We start from the raw sequence: 9305 nt of genomic DNA on the forward strand, positions 1-9305 counted from the left end.
GGGTTGATTTGGACGGAACGTGGACATTAAACCCACGTCATATCTGTGAGCTGCCCAGAGTGAGTATGGCACATCTGAAAGCGCGGCAGGAAGCTCAGAGATATGGGAATTACCTCATCATCCTCAACCAACAGCAATGTGCGCAGAACGGCTACGTTCGCGCACATTTCCATTTGATACATGTCACCTGACATAGAGTACATGACATATTCTGTGTGTGTAGGTGCCCAATCAGTGACTGACTCCCAATCTTTAACGATTGGACCCAAATCCCTCTATCTATCAGTGGGGCCCCTGGCTAGTGAAATGTGTGGACCGCCCCTGGGATTTGACACAGTTTGTGTTGTGTGGGTGTGAGTGCAACAGGAACCAGCGCTGCGCAGCAAACTCCAATAGTTTTAAGCATGAGCTCATCATTCACACATTCTAACAGAAAACTCTCATCATAGTATTTACACGGATCATCAACAACGTTAGCAGTACAATGCAAATGAAAAGCCTCCATGAACACAGCAGGTGGAAAAACACGTTGATCAGTCAAACGCAACAACGCCTGAGAATCAGGATATGTCAGCAGCCATTTGATACACATTCACCAGTTCTTTATCATCAAATGCCAGTTTTTTAACCATCGTAGGAGATGGCTGCAGGACTTTTAAGACCCTCATTTGTGGAAAAATGAGGTCCAAGCCGAACTGGAGAATCAGATCTCTGCCCAGTAAATTTATTGGGCAGACAGATGATAAAAGGAAACTGTTTTTGACTGATGTGGCAAATGGATGACTATCATCACCGTTATCTTTACCCTGAAGTGATACAAAAACTTCTCCTTTACAGTTACCCCAGCCGCTCCTATTGAGTGAATAAATCTACCACTAAATTTGCAATCAGGCAAATCTGCCCTTTTTACCACAGAATGTGTAGCCCCAGAATCAACCAAAAAAATGTAACATCAACGCCCATGACAGCCAAAGTCAGTGTGGGACATTTCTCAAATGCTGTTTCACTGTCATATTTCAAATATATATATACCCTCTTTAACCACAGACATGTCTTCTACATTTTCCAATTACTCAATAGCATGATGTGTGTGTGTGTGTCACTTCCCTGGTGCAGCTGGCTGAATTTCCGTCTCGCTCGATCGGGCCCCCTCCTCCCCATCTGGTGTAGGTCAGTCTTTGTGAATGGTGGCCCCGTCCTTGCTGTCCCCCTCTGCCTCCACTGACAGTGTTCTGTGAGCAGTCCCATAATCCAATGTTCAACACTGCCACACTTGAAACATCTTTCGTCAAATGAAGGTCTTGCTTCTCGTCTTCTGCCTCGGAAAACCTCTTCTGCCTCTCCCTCGGTATTGTGAGCGGCCAGCATTCTGCGTAGCTTGCGCTGTGTCTGTGAGTCCGTTGAGAAAGGCATTATCTGAGATGTGTCCCCCAAACACCTGCTTGGGCATCGGGTTTGTTTATCCCGCTGTTGTCCCCCTCTACTTGGGGCTGATGGGGGTGGCGAGCTTGGAGTTGACGGACTGCATGGCTAGGGCTTGTAGTGGCGGTGGAGGTGGTTGAGGTGGGCCAGCCGGATTGCCAGGGTTGTACCCCGGGGGAGGGAAAGGATACCCAGTCGAGGAGAGGTCATTCAGACCTGCAATGGAAGGACACAGAGATGTCTGGGGTTTACATGGTTTTGGAAATAATTTATTTTCCTTCTTTTCTTCACATTCATCTTCAACCTTAATATTTTCTTTAATGCCCAAGGCCAACTGCCTTCTTTTACAGCATTCTGCTTCATCCTCCCAGTATTATAAACACTTTCTGTGAGTGTCCAGCTTCCTATAAGTCTTTTACTTTAACTTTATTTGTACCCTTCATTCCATCTTCATGTTCTTGTAATTTATTCTTTAGGTTCTTGTTTTTAATTTACTCAAAAAAAAAAAAAAACCTCCCTTTGGAAATCCGAACATTTCCGTCCAGATATTTAATTTAGACAGACTGTTTCACCATGTTTTTTCCCGCATGACATCTATAATCGGACCCTCGGGAGGGTGTACCAGCCCCCCACTCTGCTTTGCCCCCATGACAAAGCTGCTAAGTGTTTACTCTAAACACCCCGTGTTATCAAACACTACCTTTTCACCCGTCGGTGATTGTGATATTTGTTCCTCAGTAAAAATCACACAAAAACTGATCGTAAACCCAGGCTACGACGGATAGTCTCAAATATCCTACCTTTGAGTGATCCCTCTTATAAATGTCATGGGGTTTTAATTACGTTTTAACTTTAAACAATTTAGACACTGTACATCTCACCGAGTATTTGGAAAGCCTTTTGAGTTTGTTGGATCTCGTGAAGTCAATCGGTTTCACCCCGGCGCTGGTCCTCTCGTCCCGTACGGTTTCTGTCGAGGTAGAGGAGAATCCGAGGATCCCGGTGCGACCACCAGCGTCCGTAGGTGTCCCCAATCGAACTGTCAGAGACCCTGCTCGCAATAGCCACTGGTGTTAAGTAACTAAGTTCATAACCTCAACAAGTACTATACTTGGGCACAATTTTGAGATACTGGTACTTTATTTGAGTATTTAAATGTTTTGCTACTTTATTCTTCTACTCCACTACAGTTCAGTGGTACATGGTGTATTTCTACTCCACTACATGTATTTAATACCTTTTAGTTACTTTCAGATCTGGATGAATGATGTGAAATATAATCAAGTGTTGAATCAGACTTTAGTTCCACCTGGAGTAAATCCACCAGCTACCCTGCAGTATACAAAGTCATTCAAACTAGCTGCACCTTTACCAGCTTTGAGAACACTTTCATGATCAATCATTATAAAACATATCATATATATTATTCTGAAATGGACCAATCTGCACAGTGACTACTTTCACTGTCGCTACTTTAACTATATTTTGATGACAATACTTTTATACTTTTACTTGAGTAACATTTTGAATGCAGTACTTTTACTGTAACATAGTATTCCTACACTCTGGTACTTCTACGTTTACTCAAGAACAAGATCTGAGTGTCACATATGCATACAATGCATACAGAGTTAAGGCTGTTATGACAGTGTTGCGACATGCTTTACGGCATGCGGGGGATTGTTTTACTTCAGAGTGAACCCGCGAGTTGTGTTGTTGCTGCCTACTGTAATGTCTTGACTTACTGTACAATAAACCTGAGTCGTGAAAGATACTCGACCCTCGATCATTCTACATGGTGTCAGAAGTGGCCGGTGAGTCACAGGAATTAAACAAGACAAAGTAGAGGAATATAGACGGCGGAATGGCCAAGTTTAATCCCCCAGCGAACTTTTCGTTTGATAAGCCGACTGAATGGCCAGAATGGAGGCAACGCTTTGAGCGGTACAGACTCGCTACTAAACTCGACAAAGATGACGGGATAGTGCAGGTGAGCTGCTTGATTTATGCCATGGGCAACGAGGCAGAAAATATTTTCAAGTCTTTCACTTTTGCCGAAGAAGCAGACGGCGATGACTTTGCCATTGTGGTGGGAAAGTTCAACGAGTACTTTTTCCCGAGGAGGAACGTTATCCACGAGAGGGCATGTTTCCACCAGCGGGTCCAGCGGCCAGGGGAGAAGGCAGAGGGTTTCATCCGAGCCCTGTATGATCTATCTGAACACTGTGAGTTTGGCGTAAGCCGAGATGAGAATATCCTTGACCGAATCGTTGTCGAGATACGAGACAGAGAGCTCTCGCGCAGACTGCAGCTGACGGCGGAACTAACACTAGCACTGATGATACGGACCGTCAGGCAGTCAGAGGAGGTCGCAGCACAAGTGAGTCTGCAGGAAGACACAATGGGATCTGTACAGGAGGTGAGATTCAAAGAAAGAAATAACAAATGGAAACCTCAACAACATCAAGGCAAGTCAAAAGACAGAAAATGGGGGGGAAGTGAAAGGAAATGTGGGAAATCACAGCATAGCAAGGAAGAAGGGTGTCCTGCAGCTAAAGCTACATGCCACAAGTGCAACAAAATAGGACATTGGGCCAGAGTGTGCCGAAACAGCAATAGATCAGTGAATGAGGTCACAGGGACTGTACAGGCTGAGCAGACCCATTATTTATTAGGCTCAGTGTGCAGTGCAGATGAGAAAGAGCAGTGGACAGTACAGCTCCAGGTGGATTCTACTCCAATGGAATTTAAAATTGACACAGGAGCTGATGTCAGCGTCTTATGTGAGGATGCATTTCACACACTCACTCCACCAAAAACACTGAAACCAGCTGACATCCCATTAGACAGCCCAGGAGGTGAACTGTTGTGTCTGGGACGCTTTAATGCTACAGTTAGTTACAAGGGAAATAACTACCTATTTGAAGCATATGTAGTCCGTGGCCAGAGTGTCAAAAACCTACTCAGCCGGGATTTGTCAGTGGAGATGAACCTGGTGAGGCGTGTTGATGAAGTGAAATTCACTACCAGTGAACACCTTCAAGCCTATGGTGAGCACGGCACACTAAAAACTGAACCTGTTAAAATCCAATTAAAGGATGGGGCTCAACCATATGCAGTACATACTAGGGGTGTTGAAAATAATCATTTCTACGATGCATTGCGATGCGGACGTGGACGATTTGGTCTCGATATAGTGACGGAAGATAATCGGTTATAGTGTAGTAACGTTGCTTCCTGATTTTCCGGCCGCGGCTTTACTATAACGTTTTTTTTCCCTGTCATTTTAATATCGAATGGGTCGGTGACGCAGAGATCAGGGAACAGACGTGACAGCGGCACAGCAACACCAAACACGGAGCAGTCTGCTTTATCCACCAACACAAGAACACCAGTCCAGAACCAACAGCAGAAGGACCTGCTCTGAATCACTCCGTCTCGCTGTGGCACAGGGATTTATGTTTTTCAAAAATAATCGCGTTACAATCATGTCAGGTTTTTGGTGGATTTAATTAAGTCTTGGATTGCAAAGTATGAATGTCCTCTAGCAATTTTCAGACGATATATACGTGTGTAAAGTTTGTGAAGGCAAGAGGAAAAAAGCTTCCGCGATCACCGTCTCCTCTCCGTTCCTCCAAACCCCGCCCCCTCCCTGAAAATAATGAGTGACAGGCTGATAGTGACCCGATAGAAACTTTATTATTCACTTAATCACTGAGATATGATGAAGCTAATTTAATCTCATACATTCATGGGATTTATGTAACAGTAAGACAGAGAATGTAAGTGTGCACCCACATGCAGTATTTTAGTTGTTATATGCTGTTGTAAATACTCCTGTTGTCTGCTGTGTTCAGACTCAAGTCAAGTCCTGTGTGTGATGCCACATTCAGGACATTCAGTGTCCTTTTTTTAACAGAACACCGTTGCTAGAAGCTGCAGCTAGACTGCAGAAGCATTATTTTTTTGTTTTTGAGGATGGAACAACTTCACACACAGATATAGGGAGGCTAGACCTATACAATTCATTTATTTTGGTTTATAAATGAATGTCAAGACATTTATGTTATTGATTTCTGAAGCACTTTCTAAATAATAAAAAGAGAGTTCATATGTATTTACTGCATGTATGCATTGATGAAAAATAAGCCATGTGCAGTAATATAGAAAATTGAGGATGCAACGCATTGGTATGAATCGTGATGCATCGGGATGCATCGGGTTATCGAATTGAATCGAATCGTTGACAGGATAATCGAATCGTGAGACCAGTGAAGATGCGCAGCCCTAGTATATACAGCACGTCGTGTGCCCTTCCCAATGTTACAGATGGTAAAAGAGGAACTGCAGAGGATGGAGAAGAACGGTGTCATCGAGAAGGTAACACAGCCAACTGAATGGTGTGCTCCTATGGTGCCCGTTCTAAAGAAAACCACAGGCAAAGCCAGGATCTGTGTGGACCTGAAAAGACTAAATGAGTCAGTAAAAAGAGAGCGCTACATCTTACCTACCTCTGATGAAATAACTGCAAAGCTAAGTGGTGCAACTGTGTTTTCCTCTCTCGACGCTGCAAGTGGGTTCTGGCAAATCCCACTGCACCCAGTCAGCTGTAAATTAACAACCTTTATAACACCGTTTGGCAGGTACTGTTTCAAAAGGTTACCTTTTCGGGATAAACAGTGCGCCTGAGATCTTCCAGCGGAAAATGCTAGAGACTCTGCAGGGGCTGGAAGGCGTTGAAGTCTTCATGGACGATATCCTGGTCTATGGGACATCGACAGAACAGCACAACGCCAGACTCGAGAAGGTACTACAGCATGTTGAGTCAGCAGGCTTAAAACTCAATAAAGATAAATGCTCCCTCAGACAAAGCCAGCTACGCTTTCTGGGACATCTCATCGACCAGTCAGGAGTCAGGCCCGACCCTGATAAAGTTGAAGCCATACATCAGCTGGCTCCACCAGGAAACGTCCATGAGCTGAAAAGAGTCCTGGGCATGGTGAACTACCTGGGTAGGTACGTTCCAAACCTTTCCACAATAGGTCAACCACTGTACGAGCTTCTGAAGAGCAGGAACATCTGGACCTGGGGTCACTCACAGCAGTCAGCTTTTGAGAACATTAAGACAATGCTGACCACAGCACCGGTTCTTGTCTTCTATGATGTGACTAAAGCCACAGCGGTGTCTGCTGATGCCAGTAGCTATGGCCTGGGGGGGGTCCTCCTCCAGCTCCATGAAGAGGAGTGGAAGCCAGTAGCCTACTGTTCGAGGCGTCTCACAGAAGCGGAGACACGCTACGCCCAGATAGAAAAGGAGTGCTTGGCTAGCGTATGGGCCTGTGAGAAGTTTGACAAGTATCTATGTGGCTTGGATCAGTTCAGGCTGGAGACCGACCACAAACCATTAGTGCCACTGATCAACAAACAAAGCCTAGATAACGTCCCCTTGAGATGTCAGCGTCTACTAATGAGGCTCATGAGGTACAAACCTTTAGCAGAGCATGTGCCTGGGAAGACCCTTGTTGTCGCCGACACACTGTCCCGAAACCCACAGACCCATACAAAGGAAGAGACTGACACTCAAGAAGATGTGGCATGCTATGTAGCCACAGTGATACAGGGCATCCCAGCATCTCCAACGAGAATGGAGAATATCAGAAAAGAGACAGCAGCCGACAGTGAGCTTCAGGCTGTCATCAAGCTGATTAGGGCAGGATGGCCTGAATACAGTGTTCCACTGAACATCAGGGACTACACCAAAGTGAAAAATGAGCTATCGGAAGCTGATGGCTTAGTCATACGAGGAAACAGGATTGTGGTTCCGGGGTCACTGAGAGCAGACGTTTTGCAGAAAATACATGAGGGACACCAGGGGCTCTCAAAATGCAGAGAAAGGGCGAATGCATCAGTTTGGTGGCCGGGGCTCTCTGTAGACATTAAGAACATTGTCAACATATGCAGGAGCTGCCAGGAGCAGAAGCGGGCTCAACAAAAGGAGCCGCTTATTTCCACACTGCTGCCTGATCGTCCGTGGAAAAGAATCGCTCTCGACCTCTGTGAACATAACAAGCACAACTATCAGGCATCTACCAGCTCTACAGCCAGGAGACACAGTCTACACCAAGCTCGACAACGAGAAGTCCTGGAAGACACCTGCGATCGTCTCAAAAGAGTGTGTTACTCCGAGGTCTTACCTCATTAACACACAAGGAGGTGCAGTGCTGCGGCGGAACCGACTTCATCTCCGGGCAGAACCAACTTCCCGACCTGCACAGCACATCCCACTAACACCAGCAGAGAGTGCTGTGGCGATTTCCCAGCCTGTAAGCGCCAACACACCAGAGACTGTTACCCTGAAACCAAGTGAGGTGACAACCCATACACCAACACCAGGACGTGTTCAGACCAGGTCTGGCCGTGTCAGTAAGCCGGCCACTAGGTTGGACTTGTAGACAGGAGTGTTTTGGGTGTTTCACAATGACCTCTGGGGGTGAATGAAAAAAAACACCTATGGCCTTTGGGGGGGAGAAAATGAATAGGGAAACACAGGTGGACTCTGAGTCTGCTGAATTTTGGGTCTGTTTATTGTGAATGTTATGCACACATGTGATATTACTGCTGCAATGTTTAGAAAAGAAAACTTGCATCTTGAATTTTATTTTATAACATCACTACTGAAGGTATTTGTTACCCATCTTTATCAACATTAAGTTAACCTGTATTCATAGGACATGTTTGGTTAGTCAGTACGACTGAATGAACATTTGCTATCAAAGTTTGACTGTTGTTTACTATTACAGGATGATGCTGTGACTAATCTGTCAAAACTCTTTACAGTTATTTAAAATTAAATAACTAGGAAAAAGGGGAGATGTCACATATGCATACAATGCATACAGAGTTAAGGCTGTTATGACAGTGTTGCGACATGCTTTACGGCATGCGAGGGATGGCTTTACTTCAGAGTAAGCCTGCGAGTTGTGTTGTTGCTGCCTACTGTAATGTCTTGACTTACTGTACAATAAACCTGAGTCGTGAAAGATACTCGACCCTCGATCATTCTACATTAATCATGTTAAATGTAACACCAAAACCACAACACTTTACCCCGAAAAGCTCTAACACCAGGATTTTCAAACTGGCGAATTTGCTGTGAACAATTATGAAAAATGTTAATGGAGGGGGCGACGTAAAACTGACACAAAACAACAACAAACTTTTGCCGAGCCAATTGGAGAGTTTCATCACCAGCACGTGGTAAAAACCACCAATGAGCGCTCAGATCGAGATACCAGCGAGTCGTTTCCCATCAAGCATTTCGCTTCCGCAGCCCGTGGAGAGGAACTGCGCCGCCTCCCCGCGCCTCGCTCTCAAGGCTGCGGGCGTCTTTGTCCCGCGAGATTTCAACGTCTCATGTATAGGCGAGCCTCCAGAGTGTCACAAGTTAGACACTTCTATTATTGTTTGTTTGGTGGCTCAACTAAACTCTCCTGTCATTTCAGATCCCGCCTTCCTCCAGGCCCTTGTAATCAGCTCACTTCCCTCACCTGGTCTCCCCAGCCCTTCCCCTCACCTGTTACTCATTCCCTCATCACTCCACAGTATTTATACCACCTCACTATCACTTGTCCTTTGCCAGATTGTCTTGTCGTTTCCGCCAAGCTCTCCAGTGAGTGTTGTATTCTAGCCTAGATTTTTGTCCTGCCCGGTTTTTTATCCCTGCCTGCCTGTTTACGGATCTCGAGTTCCTGCCTGCTCCCTGTCTGGTTTTGGTTGCCTGTCTGACGGATTTACTGGTTTTGACCCTGCCTGTCCCTGACCTGAATAAACTGAACATTGCTATACACTGGTTGTATCTGAGTCGTGCTATTGGGTTCTGATCT

At 45.4% G+C, this 9305-nt stretch overlaps 1 long non-coding RNA gene across 1 annotated transcript in view; it reads right to left on the minus strand.

Annotated features, from left to right (window-relative positions):
- Window positions 1–385: 385 nt before the first annotated feature.
- The window catches only part of LOC117551652, a 70823-nt gene continuing 61903 nt past the window's right edge, over window positions 386–9305 (minus strand). Inside the window, exon 8 of the long non-coding RNA XR_004569834.1 lies at window positions 386–1638. This is a non-coding gene — a long non-coding RNA (uncharacterized LOC117551652). The remainder of the gene's footprint in view (window positions 1639–9305) is intronic.

The sequence above is a fragment of the Gymnodraco acuticeps genome, unplaced genomic scaffold (assembly GCF_902827175.1).
Source record: "Gymnodraco acuticeps unplaced genomic scaffold, fGymAcu1.1, whole genome shotgun sequence".
NCBI lineage: Eukaryota > Metazoa > Chordata > Actinopteri > Perciformes > Bathydraconidae > Gymnodraco > Gymnodraco acuticeps.